Source organism: Gossypium hirsutum, chromosome A12 (assembly GCF_007990345.1).
Source record: "Gossypium hirsutum isolate 1008001.06 chromosome A12, Gossypium_hirsutum_v2.1, whole genome shotgun sequence".
NCBI lineage: Eukaryota > Viridiplantae > Streptophyta > Magnoliopsida > Malvales > Malvaceae > Gossypium > Gossypium hirsutum.
In genome coordinates, this window is record NC_053435.1 from 13,994,213 (window position 1) to 14,014,559 (window position 20,347).

At 34.1% G+C, this 20,347-nt stretch overlaps 2 long non-coding RNA genes across 5 annotated transcripts; both read right to left on the reverse strand.

Moving 5' to 3' along the window:
* Positions 1-1,166: 1,166 nt before the first annotated feature.
* On the reverse strand, positions 1,167-6,614 carry LOC121211316 (uncharacterized). Of its 2 annotated transcripts, none has more exons than XR_005906620.1 (6): positions 6,190-6,614; positions 5,782-5,954; positions 5,561-5,678; positions 5,133-5,478; positions 4,917-4,997; positions 1,167-1,915 (listed from the first exon to the last, which is right to left on the reverse strand). It is a non-coding gene; the product is annotated as an uncharacterized lncRNA (long non-coding RNA). The 2 variants fall into 2 exon arrangements; XR_005906621.1 differs by having other exon boundaries at positions 4,907-4,997.
* A 686-nt stretch (positions 6,615-7,300) lies between these two features.
* Positions 7,301-11,364, reverse strand: LOC107926843 (uncharacterized). 3 transcript variants are annotated; one of them, XR_001692319.2, is made up of 6 exons: positions 10,779-11,340; positions 10,153-10,310; positions 9,695-9,946; positions 8,332-9,033; positions 8,123-8,234; positions 7,301-7,656 (listed from the first exon to the last, which is right to left on the reverse strand). It is a non-coding gene; the product is annotated as an uncharacterized lncRNA (long non-coding RNA). The 3 variants fall into 3 exon arrangements; XR_001692311.2 differs by having other exon boundaries at positions 8,332-9,946; positions 10,779-11,364; XR_001692314.2 differs by having other exon boundaries at positions 8,332-9,941.
* Between the last annotated feature and the right edge of the window lie 8,983 nt (positions 11,365-20,347).

Below are 20,347 nucleotides of genomic sequence, written 5' to 3' on the forward strand. Positions count from 1 at the left end.
TTCTAATCTTTATCTTCATCGTCTTCGTCTTCGCTTCGAGCTCTATTTCTATATTCATCTCCTTCCTCCGTGGTTGAGTGCGGTGTCCTTCTACGTTGCCATCGTATGTCCTCCATTCCATAACAGGTCGTTGCAAGGATGAACCACCTAGGTAGAACAGTGATGTCGGGGGTGTTTACGACACTATCGGTGGATAAGTGTATGGTGTCGCATAACTCAACTACGGATAAAATGTTGGAATTATCAGAAGTGGTAGATACATCAGTGTTGTCGGCATTGGAGTGTAATATGGTGCTGTGGACGGAGGTGGTGCAAAAACACATACATACAAAAGGTGTTAAAGTAGGGTATGGTGGTGCATAGTGTGGTGCTTGTATAAAAATAACGGGGCTAGTGAAAGTAGCACCAGAATAATATGAACCATACTGATCTGGAGGTGGTACAACCTTCAGTGCCTCATGTTGGGTTGGAACTGATAGTGACTTCGTCGAGGCATGTATTCCAGACCTAGGATTGAGCTGGGGTCATCTTGGCCTCCTAGTATGACATTGCCTAGTCCTTGCCTCCTCCGATAGAATATATAGCTTGCCATGATATCTGAACCATGGCATGTAGTTCGGAAAGGTTTTCGATTCTGGAGCAAGAAATGGTTCATGACTAGGTATGAAATCGTCCCTATGCTCCTAAATGTTGATATATTACCCGTGGAATTTAGGCTAATCTTCGTCGATTCTCCCTTGCAAGTTGACCTTGCATTGTGCTTCGATGTCTTGGGGTGATGGCGAAATAGTTTGCCTAAACCTAAATTGTTGTATCACTCGATCAGATTCATACATCTCCATCGTTACGTAAACTATAAATGACACCTTCACATGCCAGATATTGAGAGGCCAAAAATTTAGCCAGGATGCATGCTTGAATTCTCATATTTGCGTATGAAATCCATTCAAACTATAGCACGGAATAATAAATTTTATTATGTACATAATATTAAATTTCAAATCCTTAGGTAAATATAATATAATTGGAAATTTTAAAAACTAATCTCAGCTTTCGATCGTTAATCTAACAATAGCCGGATATCGTCGAGCTCCTCTTTTAGTCCCACATAACTTACGTGATTGTTCCACATATTCAAATAATATGTTATTTCAAAAATATAATAATGAAAAAAATATTATTATAACTAGATTATCAAAGGAATTTTACCTTGTACAAGTGGGAAAGTATAAGGGGCGTCGAGTTAGGGACATAAAAATAATAGCTGGTACCATGCCTATGACTGTAGAAGGAGTATGCAACGATTTTAATTTTTATGGTTGCGCCGCCTGGCACATCTCTCGGTACAACGTGACCAATACGATTGACGTCCAACTGAGTTGACCCACTTTTTTCAAGTTGAAGAGTTGTAATAGTCACCTTACATGGACCGGATTTTAAGATTTCTCGGGCTTTAAGACACCACTGATTAACCTCAGGATGAATGCTCGGGCATGTTGTTCTTTTTCAAGGGCATTCGAGGTGTCGTCGAGATAACTAAAATTATCTTCCAGCCATTTCATTTCTATCTGACTACCAAAAAACTTATCTGACGCCTTATTAATAGCTATTTGCAAATGTTACTCCAACTGTCAACGGCCACTGATCCCGTAACGGCTGACCCATCTACTGGTAAACCGAGTTGTAAAGCTATGTCCTTGTGTGTAATTGTACACTCACCGCATGAAAGATCGAATATATGAGTCTCAGGTCTCTATCTTTCCACCAATGCGTTGATAAGTGTGGGATCCAATCTACACCCCTATAGCATACGAGACACGTGCAAGAATCCTGCCTCTTGCAAGTATCGTTCAATTACACGCAGTGCCCTCGATGATAGATTGTGTATGTACGTTTACAAAATTCGATCTTTAGCCTGAATATAAAAAATAAAAAAAATAAATTTAATAATATTTACAATTTAATAATGAATTTAATTAAAATTTAAAAAATAAAAATATTTTCTAAGCATTTACAATTGGACGCAGGAAATATGGTTGTTATCAAAATGAATAAGAGTATTTGTCATTACAAAAAAAAATTAAAATGAATAAAATAAGAAATATAAAATTAAAACAACAATAATTTTAGAGACATTGAATAATAAAAAATTTGAGAGTTAAAAACTTGAGAGAATTGGATTTTAATGAAAATAGAGAAAATGACTAGAGTTTATTTAACAAATAAACTAGCCGTTTTATAGCGATTGGAGTTTATGACTATTGGAATATTACCATTGCGAAAATGAGCATTGTAGGACATGCTTTCCTACCACATAAGAAAAAAACAAGTTCTCTCTCAAAATCGCCTTATTTCCCTAAATATATCAGAAAATGATCTAATTTTTTTTAAATTGATTTTTTTATAAAAATTAGCCATTATGTTCTTTCCTTCAATGTATCATTTATTTTCTTTCTTTCTACTTTTTCTCTTCTTTCTTCCACCATAAGCTTTAGCCACCACCACCTTTATGCCATATGGAGGACTTCCATCTCACTCTGAAACGAAGACCATCATTCCCTTTTTCTCTTTCTTGGTTTGGATTTTCCCAAAAACAACTAAAAAATCCATGAAACTCCTAGCAAAATTTTGAAACAAAAAACCCAATTCGTCATTGTTGGATCGTATGTGCTCGGGATATTTTACTCTCTTTCAGCTCTTCTACACCCTCACTGTTTGGATCTTCAAGAGGTGAACTCGAACCTCTTGAATTGATAACGGCGAAATCAATTGTTTTATCTCTTCTTTCTTATATCTATATCTATCTTTTCTTTATTAGGTTTTCTTTTCTTCTTTTTGGTTGTTTTGCTTCTTCTGTAGTAATTTGGTTCAAGCCAAATGTATTGTTGGTGAGGAATTTCAAGATTAAGCTTGAATACGGTTTTTGGTTTCAAGTATTTATGGGTTTAAGTCCTTGAAAACTAATTTCAACCTTTTCAAAGGCAAAAAGGAAAAAAGGTAAAAAGGAGATATATAACAACCTTAAAAATTAATTTTTGGGTTTAAGTCCTTGAATACTAGCCGAATCTAAATCTCGAAAACTGTTGTTTAGGAATGGCAACCTTCAATGATGCTGGTGGGTTTAAAGTTAGTGACTGAGAAAAAAATGATAAATACAAACAAAAAAACAAAAATAGGAAAAAAAGAAAAGGAAATTAAATTTCTTAAAAATACAAAAAAAGAAAGAAAAAAGCAAAGAAAATAACAAAAAGAATAGTAAAGAAATTAACATACAATTTTCTTATAAGTGATGAAAATCTAAATTTTCTAATTTATCGAAGATGGAAGAGAAATGGAGGCCTTGCAGGAAATTGAAAGGGCTGCACGATTTTATTTTCTAAATTTGTTTTCAGCAGGGGATAGGGGAAACTATGACCATTTGATGACAGGGATAGATCGGTGTGTTAGAGAGGAGGACAATCGAAAGCTTACAACAACATACACAAAAGAGGATATTCAAGAAGCAGTGTTTGCCATGGGACCCATAAAGGCACCAGGAGAAGATGGATTTCCAGGTCTCTTTTATCAGAAATGCTGGCATATTGTTGGAAAGGATGTCACCTCCTTTTGTTTACAACTCCTTAATGGGGACATGGATGTGAGCTCTTTTAATTCTACTAATATAATGCTTATTCTAAAAGTTTCCAATCCTTCAAATATGATGCAGTTTAGGCCGATTAGTCTATGTAATGTACTTTACAAAATTCTGGCCATGGTAATTGCAAATCAGCTTAGAGGGGTTATTGAGAAATGTATTGATGGTGTGCAGAGTGCCTTTGTGCCAGGACACTTAATTTTAGATAATGTCTTATTAGCCTATGAATTATTGCATATGCTAAAACACAAGAGATTGGGGAAGAAGGGCTTTATGGTAGTTAAACTCGACATGAGTAAAGCATATGATAAGGTTGAATGGAATTTCATAAAGGAGATAATGCTGCGAATGGGATTTGACCAAAAATGGGTTGATGATCTTATGAAATGTGTAACTACGGTTTCTTATTCAGTGGTCATTAATGGGCATATTGGAGAAAAGTTTCTACCTACCAAAGGCCTTTGATAGGGTAATCCTCTAAGTCCGTTCCTATTTCTTTTATGTGGGGAGGGTCTTTCGAGTTTACTAAGACTTGCTACAAATGAGGGCTTTTTCAAAGGTGTTAAGGTTAGTAGAAGTGGTCCACCGATTTCCCACCTTCTATTTGCCGATGATTGTATTTTATTTGGGGAGGCTACAACCAGGGGAGCAAACTTATTTAAGGACATCCTACGCGAATATAGATCATGTTCGGGTTAATGCATGAATTTTAAAAAATCAACGGTATTTTTTAGTAGGAATACTACAGAGGAAGATAGAAAATTAGTTGTCAACTTAATGGGGGTCTGCAGCTCGAACAAACCAGAACGATATCTAGGGTTACCAAATATGGTGGGTCGGAGGAAAAAGGAATCTTTTCAAAATCTGAAGGATCGCCTTAAAAAACATATTGATAATTGGAGTAATAGGTTCTTATCTCAAGGTGGAAAAGAAATTTTTATAAAATCCATTATCCAGGCCATACCTACTTATACGATGGCTTGTTTTTTATTACTTAAAACTCTAAATGATGAACTTGAAAGTATCGTTGTGAAGTTCTGGTGGCAAAAGGGACATGGAAAAAAGGTATTCATTGGTACATTTGGAAAAACCTTTGTTTTTTGAAAGAAAATGGTGGATTAGGTTTTCGAAAATCTGGTCAATTCAAAATTGCGTTATTAGCCAAATAAGGCTGGCATCTTATTACTTATTCGAATTCATTATTGGCCAGAGTTTTAAAAGAAAAATATTATCCCCGATTAAATTTTCTAAATGTAGAGTTGGGAAGTTTACCTTCACTTACCTAGAAGAGTATTTGGGTTGTAAAGGGACTTTTCCAAAGAGGGCTGTGCTGAAGAGTGGGCAGAGGGGATAACATTTCAATCTGGGACGATAGTTGGATTCAGGGGATCGACAAAGTGGAAGGGTACAATAGAACAAAAAATGAGGAGTTATAGTCAGTTTCAGATCTCATCGACATTCCAAACAAGAAGTGAAAGACGGAGTTGATTTACGATACCTTTTCAACGAAAATTCCAAAGAAAATTTTACAGATCCCACTTGCAGAAATGGATCATGAAGATATTCAAGTCTGGAAAGGATAACCGTCTTGAAGTGCCTATAAACTATTACAAGGGGCTAATTCAGATCCTAGTAACTTCTTATTACAAACTGAAACTAAAGATTTTTACAAAAAATTATGGGGTTTACAGTTTCCTTCAAAAATTACTATAACTATCTGGCGAATCTCTTGGGATTTATCCCCTATCTAGCAAATCTCAGATAGAAAATAATTACTGCAAGTGACAGATGCCCCCGTTGCTATTCTGGGGTTGAAGACAGTCCTCATATTTTCCGTCAATGCCCTGTAACAATAGAAGTGTGGCAGTGTTTACATCTATCTTGGGTCATGAACAATATGAATCAAAATCTATGGGAGTGGCTCACTTGGGTTTTCAAGAGAGGAACTGAGAACCAATGCCGCCTTTTCTGTATTGCTTTATGGCTAATCTGGTTTTCCAGGAATCAGCTCATGCACGAGAAGAAAGAAACGACAGGGAGAGAACTTGTTCAATGAATACAGGGGTATATGGAAGAAAATGAAGGAGTGAGAGAAATTCAGACCCTTTTAAACACAAGCAAAAATCACAGAGTTCAAGAGGACATACCGAGAATAACGATCTAGTTTGATGCGGCGTTCGACAATCGAAACTTCAAATCAGTGACAGGTTTGGTGGTTTAGGGACTGATGGGCAAACTCCTGGTCTTAAAATCGACCCTTCACAACAATATCCCTTCCCCGTTTGTAGTTGAAGCATTCGTATACTTGGAAGGTTTAAAGCTAGGGATAACCATGGGTATATAATCGGTTATAATCATGGGGGATTGCCGAACAGTAATTAAAAAAATGTCAAGTGTCTTCAACAGATAAATCAGAGATTGGAGCGATCATAAAAGACATTCAGAATAAGAAATCATGCTTTCAAGAGATTATCTTTTAGCATATCCATAGATCAGAGAACTGGCAAGCAAACAGATTCGCAAAGAATGCTCTAAAAAGTGGAGAGATCTCTTACCTGGTGGGAGAGGAGTTGAATCGATACCAGGGATTTAAATTGCAGTCGCGGTCGCGTTTTTGGTCGCATTGCGTTTATCGCGGTTGCGGACATAACGGATGCTATTGCGGTCATTGCAGGTATCGCGGTCGTGAATTTTACATTACTTATTGTGTATTGCGGGTATAGCGGGTTTCGGCAGTAGCGGTTTCGGACGGTGCCGCTACCGCTATATAACGGCCGCTATTTCGGTAACGAACCGCTATTTAAATCCCTGATCAATACCTTTTAGGCTTAGTTTGGATGGGCGGTGTGTTTAGCTCCGGTGAGATTAAAAACAGTGGTGGCGGTGAGATTAGTTACTGTAGCAGTGAGATTGGATACTGTAGCAGTGAGATTAGAAACAGCGGTGGAGTGTGTGTTTGGATTCAAACGCAGCTGTAGCAGTGAGGTGAAAATAGAAAATGACTTTTAAAGACATTAGATTAAAAATAATATATAATAGAAGTTTTTAAAATTATTTAATAATTACAAAATTAATAAATGATTAAAAATTATTACAATTATATTTATTTTTAATAATAAATAATTAAAAATGAATTTAAACTAGAGAAAAATTCAAAAATTATTACTGTTCATTCTTCTTTCAAATCTCTTTAATGAAATATTTACAATACCATTTTTCTCAATGTTTGTGGGTCTTATTGCATGTTATTTCAAATATTTGTTATCAGTAACTCAATGCAAAACATTGCTCGCCCCAAATAACTTCAAAACTAAAACCAACTGTTGGCTAGTAACTGAAATAGCCTATGGCCACCATGTAGAACGTGCAATGTCTAGTAACTGAAATAGCCTATGGCCACCATGTAGAACGTGCAATGTCGAGCCTTGAGCTGGTCATCAATGCTAAAGGGACTTATTCACATTTTTACTATTTTCTTCACTTTACATTGTTATTAATTTTGTATAAAACCTAAAAAAGAAAAGAATTGAGGGATAATTTTATTGTTACTATTTTCTCGGTCTAATTTAAGATTTTAACCCTACTATTAATTTTGTTTGGTATGTTGAATGATGCAAATTTTCCTTTTTAGCAAATCTGATATATGGTTTCTCCAAGATACCAGAGTTTTTGTTGTAAAGTGAAGCTTCTTGAACCTTTGCGTAGAGTTCTTGAGAAAAATTACATCTGAAAGAGTTTTCAGTCTAATACATACATGCATATGCCTATAAATACATAGAAGCTCTAGTCTTAAAATTGAGGTTATTATGCTTCAAGCAATGTCCTAAACTCCCTTTAGTTTCATTTGACTCCAACAAGCTTTTTAGTAGAAATGCTTGATATTCCTTGTTCGGTGGAATCATGGTATTGATCTGAATAGGCCTCAAATGAAATGAGGAAACTTATCATCATGATTGGACGGCTGTCGGTTGAGGAACATCGACTAAACGCTCTATCATCTGGAGCTGATCATAGGGAGCGATCTGTGTGATGACAAAGAAATTAAAAAAAGTTCATATTGGTGTATATGCAATCAGATCCTGCTATATGTGATTTTCATGGGTAGCTAAGTGCATGTCACCAGACTATGTTAGGCCGACTCTTTCGTTTTTTTAAAGTAATCTTGTCGACCCTTTGAGTGTATGAAAATGTTAAGCATAATCGTATTTGTTACTCACCCTGAGTCTAGCATGCAGAAGTTACTGGCCAATCCATTTTATAGTAGACTGATAATGCTGGAGGTTAAGCAAAAAGCATGGAAGTGTAGTTCCAATACTAGCTTACTCCATTGTTTCAATTCCAAATTTTCACGAACCTCTCGGTTATCTTAATGTTAGCATTAGGTTAGACAATTTCTCGACTTATAATAGCATCTATCACTCTGTAGAACTGTAACAAAAATCATAGTCATCCAATGCAAAAGAAAGACAGGAGCAAGTTAATTATCACCTGGCTAAATCCATCTGGCCACCTAATTGACATAGCATGGTTTCCCATAGGTCGAATTTCTTCAGGTTCAATATCTTCTGGAATGTCACCGTACTGCAGCTTTTTAGGAAACCTACGACATTAAATAAAAATCAAGCATAATTTATGTCAGGTACATGACAAATGAATCCTGCTACTCCAATCATTCTTATCCACCACCATCTTCTTACCTATAATTGATCTTGTGTAATGTCAATTTACTCGATCTTTCAATCACATGCATCCGTCGATCCGTGCCTTATATCGTCAAACCAATATAAATGGTTTTCTTTCACCTTACTCAACTTTGAGATGAATTTCATCATATCTAACTACATCCTTAGTCTTACATCTATCTTAACATTTGTGTCACGGCTAGACTAGTGTTTTGTATATATTGCTTCTTGTTACCCCAACATTCCCTATCGTATAGCAAAGCAGGTATCTTAGAACTGTCCTATAGCAAAGCAGGGCTCTTTTGTCACAAGTCTCCACCTTTAATCCTATAGTTAACATCTCCATTAATCTCTCCTATCTTTCTTATTTATATTGCCCCTAAGTACTTAGAACAACTCTTGACAATCAAATTGCTTCTTCAAATAAATGTATACAGCTATAGACTCGATTTTCAATCTATACTCAATTGCAGTTATATATTGCAAAAAGGAAAGACACTAGAAGATGCAACTAATATTGTACAACAATATTTGTTCACAAAAATTTAGATTTGAATCAATCAAAGTGTGATGAAGCTATAGTATACAAACAAATGAATATTTGGTTTCCAAACATGTAAAAAAAATTGTCATACAAAAAAAGCATACTTGTGTGTTAATCCAAATCAAGGGAAAAAACTGGCAAGAATCAAGCCTCTTCTTTCTTTCTCAAGGTTGCTGTAAAATAATAGGTATAATGAAAAAACATATAAGAACAGGATTTAAGAGTAATCAGAGAGTTTGATGAGATTCAATAAGCAATGTATTTAGCATAATCTGAACAACAGCTTCATAGATAGCTCCATCATAATGCATAACAAATTGACTAGATCCTACGCCAAGGCGCATAACAAATTGTTCACAACAAAGTTGTTCTCAAAAAGTGCTAATGCAAAAAACAATATTTTTCGAAACTTCAATTAATTTGACAGTTAGCTACACCCTCAAAATTTTCAGCCCTCGTACCGAGCCAAAAATAACATTATTTCTATTTCATTCTTTACAAAACATATGATTAGCTTTGGTTTCAAGTTGCATGAAAGATGCAGCCCATAATCTAGAAAGAGCAATGTCATTCAACCAAAACATTGCAACATAATAAGAAAGAAATCGTAGATTCATTCCAAGTTCTTATTTGAACCATGTCTAAGCAACCAACACAAGCATAATATGGCAACCATGGATGCAACTTTAGATTTAACTTTTTTTTACCCATATATTCCAATCTTTTAACATACTATTTTAAGAGTTGTTAAGATGGAGAAATTTTCACTGTCATCACAGAAGTTTCCTCAGGAAACAGAGAGATTAAAGTCTTTTTTACCACATGTGTACATACCATCGCATTCCCCTACAATTCCACAATCAAGTATTGCTGGCATTGACTTTTGAGCCATCTAGAGTGTACTTCTCCATGAGGTGGCTCAATTCAGCATCAAACTCCTTTTCAAGCTCAACTTCTTCCTGCCAATGCCTCTCTCTCATGCCAACCATCTTCTTTTCGTGTGCTTTGATCAGCTTGTCCCTCTCTGCCACAAAAGCTTGCATCTCTTCATCCTGGAACTTTATAAATTTTTCAATTTCATCTGCCCTACAAATAATTTTTCAAAAGATATGAAAAGAAAAATACACGAATATCTCGTAACTTCAACAGGTAAACAGAAAAGAGATATCTAGCAGCATTTCATCTTATGAGATTAAACCATATGTTTTTATGTGAAACGGTCATATACTGTAAGATTACCAGTATCAATCAAATTACACAAGGAAATTCACAGAAGTATCAAAATTATGTACCTACGCCTGTATTCCTCTGCATTTGAAGGATTGGGGTTAGACTGCTTGACCTTCTCACGCTCTTGCTGTTGCAGCTTCTCAAAACTCTCTTCCTTCTCATCCCTCGCTTCATGGATAAATTTGATTCGTTCCTTGAAGAATTGCTCTTGGAAATCCATCTGGAAAGGGCAAAAGAAGAAACACAGTTAACATGAAGCAGAAAAAGAATTACTATTCTATCAAGTAGAAAATTCCTAGGGAGGACAATCGCATGCTTTTCTTCGTCTACTTCCAAGTTAATGACTGAAGATCCAACAAAAACAGCATAATTCATCTTCTAATTCATTAAAACGGCATAATCCACAATTCCAAGTTAATGACTGAAAACCCAATAGATAATCTGTAATCTTCATCGGCTACTACACTTTCTCTCAATTTGATAACAATCAGCATAATTCATTAAAATAAAAATATTAGAAATCAAAGAACGACCATCACCTTAAGCCAAGACCCAACGAAGAATTCATGGTAGATTTGCATGAGAAAGAGAGAAAGAAAAGAAACAAAACAGAATATGCTGAGAAGAGAAGATGAAGAACTGAAGAAGAAAAAGGAATGAAGAACGAAAGAAGGAGAAGGAGCCTTACCTGGATGAAGGAGGAACCGGAAGAGGTCCTTGACCAAACTGATTTGCAACCCAAGGGAAGGGGAAGGGGAAAGGAGAGAACAACGGTAACCAAACATACAGAAAAGCCTGAAGAATATATGGGTAAAAGAGGAAAAGAAAAAGCAACTGGGGTTGCTAAATTTTCCCTGGAGCAAAAAGCTCCAGTCTGGAATTAGTCTGGAATTAAGCCTCCAGTGAGGTGAAATGTATTTTCAACGTACTGAACAATGCTTTCCAAACAGCCTTGCGTTTAGTAACGTTTCAGTTACAATTTTTTTTAGCCTAAAAAAATCAAGGCATTGAGAACCAGTTACATCCAAAGAAAGCCTTAGTCTCGGAGGAAAGATGGGCACGAAGTTCAGATTGAAGGAGAGGGTGAAGAATCTGATTTCAAAAAGGGATAGTAAATAAAAGCTTTATTCTTGTTATTGCTATCATCAAAACTGATAGGTGCTTTGAAATGACAAATCAATTAATGGTAGTGGAGGCCAGCCATTTGAGTTGACTGAGTAGACAATTAGTTTCTTGTTTTCATTCAGATGCATTTACTGCTTATTGTTTCTTTTAAGTTACGTTTATTTTACAGCTTTTTAGGAAGGCTTCATTAATCCATAATATAATGGGGCCGGATTTGGTTTAGGTTTGATGTATTAGGCCTGGGCCTAAGGGTCTTTGTTGGGTCTTTATGTTTTTCTTTTCTATTTTTTTAAATAATAAACTTAGTCAATTGATTTAAAAAAAAAGTCTAATTTAGATTTAATCTTGAGTTTTTAAAATTAGAATGAGAAAGATAGAAAAAAAATTACATATTATTACTATAAAAATGTTTTATCTAATAATTTTGACTTTTTTTTTCTTAGCCCACAATACCACGTGGTATTCTTTCAATGGGCCTTGAGTAATTTTTGACAAAAATTAATTATGTTAGATCAGAATATTAATAAATTCGATAAAATTAAAAGTACATGTACCACATCAAAAGATTTATTAAAATATAGGGTAGTTTTTGTCATTAACCCAAATTCAGTTTAAGTATTTGAAAACATTTTAGTTTAAATATTTGAAACATATATTTTATATATATTAAAAAAAGATTCTAATTTGTTTTAAAATTTGTATAGCTTTAAATATGTTTATAATTTTTGGACTTTTTTTAAATTTTAGAATTAAGTATTCTTAATACTTTTACATATTTTAAATGATTTGTTAACATGACATATAACATCAAATAGTGTCACATCAACATTTAAGTATATGTGGCAAGTTACATTAGCGTTGATCGTTGGTCAACTAATGGATACATCAACGTTTCCATCCAAAAATTACCAATTTGAATAAAAAATGCAACAATAAAAGTGCAATAAAAAAAGAATTAAGATGGTATTGAAAAAATTGGTAAAAATTAATGGCAAAATTTGTAATTAAGTCTAAAAAAGTTGTGATAAATTACACCCTAGAAGAAAGAAGAGGAATAACCTTATCCTTGTCGGTTTTTGTTATGGAGTGAAGGAATTATAGTATTAAATTACGATTCCAGAATCCGTTGCAGATGTGATTGCGGTGTTGCAGTTACGAATTCCGTCACAAATGTGATTGGAGTGTCGCGGTTGTGACTATCGCAGACGTTACGTAATGCATAACGGTTGTTGCGGGCGTGATTTTATTAAAAAAAATCACAATTTTTCTAAAACATTATACTTGTACATTTTAAAATCATGTTTTACTATTCTAATATTAATGATACTTTTTATGAGTTTTATTTAATTTGTAAAATTAAAAAAAATATAATTTACTTATATATTTTCTTTTGAAGAAAAAAAGCCCTTTGCTCCTTATCATATACTATTGAATTTTGTGTTGATTTTTTTACTACTAATCCTTGGTTATTAACATTAACTATTGAATAATTAACCTTATTCTTTTGACTCCTAAAGTTCATTAATATGAACTGTTACCTTAACCCAAAAACGTAAATAATTTTTTGTTATATTTTTATTCATTGAATAATTCAATCATAGTTTTATTTATAACTTTTGAAAAATAATTTCCTCGTGTGATTTTCCCTATAATTTGTGTAACATAAATATTAAATCCTTTGAACCGCATTGCACATTGTAGCATTACATAATAGATTTTAACTGTAGAAATTGTGATGCGATTCTTTTATTGTGTTGCACCAATATTATAGTATGATGACTTAAAAAACCTTCATCGTTCTAAAAGGAGATATTTTAATCTCCATGAAATCAACCTGTAATAGTCTATTCCTTTTATCTCTATAATTCTGACTGCTACTGCAACCTCTACATCTCTTTCTCTTTTTCTTTCCTTCTTTCAAACTAACTTTCTCAGATTGTATTATTTGTTTGATTTTGACATTACCATCATGAGATTTCCACTCCTTATCATGCATTGGTTTTCTAGCTCTTCCCAAACACACACTCTTTCTTTCCACGTGGGTTGTTGGTGTGTTGTTTCTTTAGCTATACAGTAAATTCTAGTTGAGTAGTATTAATCGACATTTTGGCTATGATTTTCCATTGAAAATCCCTCTCTTTTTTTTTTCTAAAGATTATTTTCTTTTATCCAAAATTCTCTAATTGATGAGGCTACTTACCTTATAAGAAGTGGCCTAGAAGAGTTGTAATCAACTATGGTACATTTGCTTTTCTTTCCATATCTCTAAACATAAAATCACAATACCATTTCATATCTCCTCTTTCTCTATCTGTTGTATTCTCTCATCAATCTTAGCTACCGCTGTATGCCTAACATTAAATAAATAAACTCCCAATTTTTTTTGGCTATTTCTTTTTATCTTATTAAATTCTAAACAACCTAATCGATGACTATAGTTTAAGGCAAACCCCAACCACAATCTTTTTTATCAATGAAAGTAGGGGTGTAAAAGCATTTCGAGCTTGAAACAAAACTTAGTAAGAATGGATGATAATACACTGAAGTTTGATAAGAAACAATGCTTTAATTATATATACCAGTTACTAAGAATGGATGATAATACACTGAAGTTTGATAAGAAACAATGTTTTAATTATATATACCAGTTAGGTTTCTTTTGGCTATGACAATAATATATTTGGTTTAGACCACATATTCTTCTTCTAATTGCATTTTGACTGAATCTTTACGCTTACCAGTGAAAATGTTGTTTTCAATTTTCAACTTTAGCCTTGCAGGGTAAAATGTTTTCTTTTTTCTTTTTAATTTGGAATATTATTTGTTTAATTTCTCATCCATTTCATTTGGCCTTCACCAACTAGCATGGTACATTATATAGAGAGAGGGAAAAGGATCCACATGCAATGTGAGAGATATAATGACATCGTTGGTTCATTGGAATCAAATAGAGTTGGAATTGAATAATTATTTGGTGAAAATAAAATAGAGATGTGATAGGTATTACATAATTTTGTTGATTGAATAAAATAGATATGTAATGGTATTAATTTGGTGAATATAGAGACCTAATCAAATTAGTCACTTTAGCTCCTATATTATTAAAAAAATCAAATAAATTTAAATTGGAATAGATTTAACATTTACTGTTTTAAAAATATCAATTATTGTTAAGGGAGTTAATATTTTTAAAGTTTTATAGTTCTGCAAATGAAATATTTTGTTTGGAATTGAACTGCAATTGAAAAAAATTCAAGACATTTTTTTATACAAGAAATGTTAACTTTGTTACAAATTGGACTTATTTAATTTTTTTAATAGTATAAGTACTAAATTGATCCAATCCTTGTAATACAGAGACTTCCCAAGTATTTTAATTGTATTAATTACTTGATTGAGTAAAATATTCTTACGAATAAACTAAGGAATCAACTCAAAAGGAAAAATTTTATCATTTCATCAAAAATTTAAATTTTATTATATTATTATTTCATATCTAATAAAGTTTTTAAAATATATTATATTTACTAAGGGTGCATTTAGAAAGCCATATAATAAGTGGATTTGGATATTATCGTTTGTAAATTATATGTGTGATATGTTTGGATAATCATTGTAATAAATGAGTTTTGTTATGATGCTCACTATTATCGACTCGTAACCCGATTAGGACTAGTCGGGTTCTACACAGTTTGTACTTTAAGGTCATGTGACACTATGAGTTCGTGTGTAAGGCACTCGCACCCTCCCATGAGATCGCATGATGTGGGTTTGCATGCCATCGCATAAGCTAACCTACATTGTATAAACATGTGTTAAACCTAGAGTAGTGTACGTGTCGACATGCATGGAGCCTACCTCCGACATCACATCTATGTCCAATAATAATGTCATACACAACTTCACTATGTAAAGGATACACATAGAAACACTCAACAAATTGGTGCGGTGAGCATGGATAGACTTCCAATCTCAAGATTTTCAATTTGATAAAAAGCCAAAATGACTCACCCCAACGAGAATTTCCCTACCAATTTCCCATTAGGACAGCAAGGAGGTTTTGGCACTGGCAATCAACCCAGCAAGATAGACCTTTTTACTGGTTGGTTTGCTGGCCAGCCAAAGAACATGGGTAACTCAGGCCATACAGGTGCTTCCAACTCTTTCAATCCCAACACTCCCTCAGGTCAGGGACCGTCATTTCCCTCTGATCAGGGAGCATCGTTGTAACACCCCTAACCCGTATTCGTCATCAGAACAGGGTTATAGAGAATTACCATAATTTACAGAACAAATAAAAAGATATTTCATATCATATAGCATTCATATTAGAAACTAGTTGTAATAAAGCATAATGTCCCTTATGTGAGCCCTCGAGGCCCAAAATACACATTAGAAACAAGTTGGGACTAAACCGGGTACTCAAAGAATTTTTTGGAAAACAGTAAAATTTTTCAAAGATGCAGGGGATACGCGCCCATGTGGCCAAGCCGTGTGACTCACACGGTCAAAAGACACACTCGTGTCTCAGGCCATGTGGGCATTCAAAATAGGGGCACACGGTCATGTCCCAGCCCGTGTCCATACCTGTGTAACTCTCTGACTTGGGTCACACTGCCAAGTCACATGCCCGTGTGCTAGGTCGTGTTGAGTATACTGACTTGCGAAATTTAAAAGATACAGGGGACACACTGTCGTGTCACCTAGCCGTATGTCACACACGGCTGAGACACACACCCGTGTCTCTGCCCGTGTGGGCAAAAATAGACTATTTCCAAGCCACATTTCTCACCCCATTTATCATCAACCTAACACAACACTTTAGCACAATATCAAGCCATAACAAGACATTCAAATCAAGCCAAAAACAAGTTTTATACATAACATATCACCACATATATCCAAGTATTCAAACTTACCAAATTGACCAAATACACATATATGCATATATTTTACCAAAATACTATCTTATACCAATCATCAATATGCTTATAAATTATACCTCATTCAACCACCTCAAGCACACATTAAACATGATAAGGCCACAAGTTTATATACATCAAAATATACCAAATATAAGTCATACAAATGGCTAATCTCAATAAAATATTTGTATGCCATCATTGGTTAAATTAACCTATACATGTCATTATAACCAAAATTAGTTTACTATATGTACTGAAAAGGCCAATGAATAGTGTAAAGTAGCTTCGACCAACTTCTAGCCAAATCGAGCTTCCGAATTACTATAAAACATGAGAAATAAAATAGAGTAAGCATTTAAGCTTAGTAAGTTCGTATAACGTGGAATTTAACTTACCATTTATTCACATTTAAGGTAAGCATTCATAACATATCCAAACCAATTTGGCCAAAAGCTTATACACATATCCTCAACATGTTAGCCATGTGAATCTCATGTAATATTCCATAAACATGGGTGAACATAATCACCAAGCAAGTTTCATATACATGTATCATCCCATTTCATGTTTCAATATATCATGAAAGATCATTTCCATGTATTTCACATAAATTCCAGTAACAGTTCATGTCATTCTCATAAAATCTCTTAATAGAACTATGCTCGTTAAACTATTTAAAATATCATTGGATACACGGGAAGTATACACAAAGCATATAAAATTGTAATCCGTTAATTCATATTCAAGAATGCTTATATGAGCATGTAAATGGGAAGCTCTTTCGAGCCGTATAACGGGAAGCTCATATAAGCTTTATAATAGGAAGCTCTTGTGAGCCATGTATCAGGAAGCTCAAAAGAGCCAAATATAGGGAAGCTTGTGAGAGCCAAATATTGAGATGCTCATAAGAGCTAAAAAACAGGAAGCTCGTAAGAGCTGTGGTGTATCCACAACACATGCAGCACAACAACCAATCGGGAACCCTTAATGACATGTCATTTGTATCCATCGAATTTCTAAGGTTCAAACGAGACTCGGTACTTGTCGAATATGTGATCAGTATTTTACATGACAATTACACATTTCACACACATAACAATATTCAACTCAAAACATACAAATATACAATTTAGTTACACGAACTTACCTCGACAAGTATACGTTTGTAAGCTACTAATCCTATACTTTTTCTTTTCCTCGATCCAATTCCATACTAGGTCTATCCGAATCTATACGAATACATTTAAGTCAATTTACTACAATTTATATTCAATTCAATCCAATACACATCTTTGGAAAATTTACTATTTTACCCATATACTTTTAATTAATTACAATTTAGTCCTTAAGCTCGGAACATGAAATTCATACAATTTAATCCTTATTTCAAGCCTAACTGATTTTCATACATATCAATAGCAGCCCATATTTTTCAGAAAATTCAAAATTTTTTCATAAAATTTTCATCTTTTCAATTTAGCCCCTAAATCATAATTTCATCAAAATTCTCTTTTCAGAAGTTATTTATCTAACAACCTTTCATTTTCTACCATAAAACTTAAAAATTCAACTATACTCATCCATGGAAAAATCCTAATACTTTAACCATTTGGCAAATTAATCCCCGAGATAGCTAGATTAAGCTATTACGATCTCGGGAACATAAAAATCATTAAAAATGAGACAAGAATACTTATCTGATTAAGAAAAATAAGCTTGTCTATCTTCAAGCTTCCATGGCTAGGGTTTCCATGTTTTATTTTAGGAAAGATGATGAAAATTTGTTTTATTTTATTTATTTATCATCATTTTATCATTTACTTTCCAAAATTAACCTTAATAATTTACTAAATTCCAATGATGAATAATCATCCTTATCTACTAACTCCTCTAAATGGTTTATTTTCCATGCAAAGACCTCCAATTTTAAATTCCATATCCGTTTGATACCTTCAGCCACTAGAATTCAACTTTTGCACTTTATGCAATTTGGTCCTTTTTATCAAGCTAGGCATGTAAACAGTAAAATTTCTTAACGAAATTTTCATACGGTATTTCTATCATATTGTAGACCATAAAATAATGTTAAAATAAATTTTCTTCCAACCTCGAATTTGTGATCCCAAAACCACTGTTCCAATTTCACTGAAAACGGGCTCTTACAATCGCCACTGCAATTGTTCGACTTACAGGAGTAGATAAGGTTGATAAAGGAGCAGATAGCTCAACAAAATGCCATGTTAGAATAGTAGCAAGCATTTCGATAGGCATTGTTAAGTCAAAACGAAAAATTAAGGAGGAAGATGTAATTTGACAATTTTGATCTTCAAGAAAATATCATGCGTGCTCATGAGGAGGATATAAGGGCACATGCAAAACCGTGGCAGAATGAAATGGATGTTCTGCATAGAGATGTACTAGCGTTGCATCCTAATGCCTAGGATATAGATTAGTTATTTTGTTCTAGCAACCCATTGGCTCTTAAGATAGCAACTGTGAACCTACCAACTGAGTTTAAGGTACCAAAGGAAGTGTTTGAAGAAAAAAGGGATCCTCAAGCACATTTCATACAGCACAATGATTATATGATGTATTAAGGGCCTCTAATGTTCTAAAATGTAAAGCCTTTTCGACGAACCTTAAAGGAAGTGCGAAAGATTGATATTTTTCTTTACCACAAGGCTCCATCCAGAGTTTCTCGCAATTGGGTCAAATTTTCTTTGGAAGATTTCGAGCTCATAGAACAATAATGAGCACTCATATGAGTTTGATGTCAGTAAAGCAAAGGCATGAGAATCCTTGCAATATTATGTTAAATGTTTCCATGCAACAATGTTAAACACAAAAAATTTGAAGGATCACTAGGCCATTGATGCCTTTATCATGGGTGTCCAGAATGAACATGTGTAATACTCATTCATTGATAATAGGCCACATAGTTTGGTAGATTTGTATGAGAGGGCTCATAAGTTTGCTAAAGTAGAATAAATTAAAAGAGCAGCTTGCAATACCTTTCAAAGGGGTGACAAACAGTTTAGAAACCGACAAGGAGTTCGTAGTCATTAAGGCCTTCCTTATTAGAGTCTACGCGTATAAGGAGGGGTACAACAGAGGGGTTATTTATGAAATGAATCATCAAGAGCATTTTAAAGACCTCAGGTCAAGCACACAAGGAGGTATGTTCCTCATGGAAAATATGAAACCTACAGTCTCTTAAATGCTATGCATACCTATATTCTTAGTCAGGTTAAAAATTTGGGCATCTTGCCAAGTCCTCCACCCATGCTGTAACTCCACAAACCCGATCCAATGAACTGAATCTGAATCTAGGGTGTTACTACTCAAGTACATATGTAGTTCACTCAATCATACAAATTTACATTCAATTACAACTGTTTTAATTATAAATTTCTCTAAGAAATACATAAGTATGAATAATACAAGAATTTCATTTTAGTATACATAGGATTGAATAGATGTTTTAGTCTATTACAATTATTCAGTGTAAAAGGCTCCTATAAAATAACTCAGACTTGAACACACCAACAGGCTTGCTCTGTACGCATAATAACCCGATACGTCGCTCCTTTGGCGTAGCCCTGTCATAGACACAAACCAACATTCCTATAACATAAAGCACAAAGGTAAGTTCATAAGAACTTAGTGAGATAAACACCCAATTACCTCATTTGTTTTTATATTTCTCATCTAGTAATTCAGTTCGTCACCGTTGCCTTTGTTCTTCAACTTGCCTCTAGCGAAAAATTTCCTAGAGTGCCATTATTCGTACTTTAGATGTAAGCCCTGACTTCTAAGATCGTGCCTTACTTCTCGCATCTTGATACATTACTCACGTTCTTCAGTTTACACTATCATGATTCCTTAACCATACTCATTCTAGAGGCCTATACAGACAAAATATTGTTGTTCTTACATTTATACTCTAAGCTATCACTTCTTCAGAATCCATGAATGATTTCATACATAAGTAGAAGATGAGTTCTTTAATTATAGGGTTTGATTCTTTCAAGAGAATACCTTTCTTCATCTAATAATTACATACATATTACCTTCTTCTACTTACTAGACATAGCCCTTACGTAGATTTGTGCTTCAAATTAATTAACCCATACTTCGAATTCGCCACATATTCTAGCGTATTCTAATTTCTCTATTCTTATCTTAAGGCCATGTAAGGCCTGCCCCA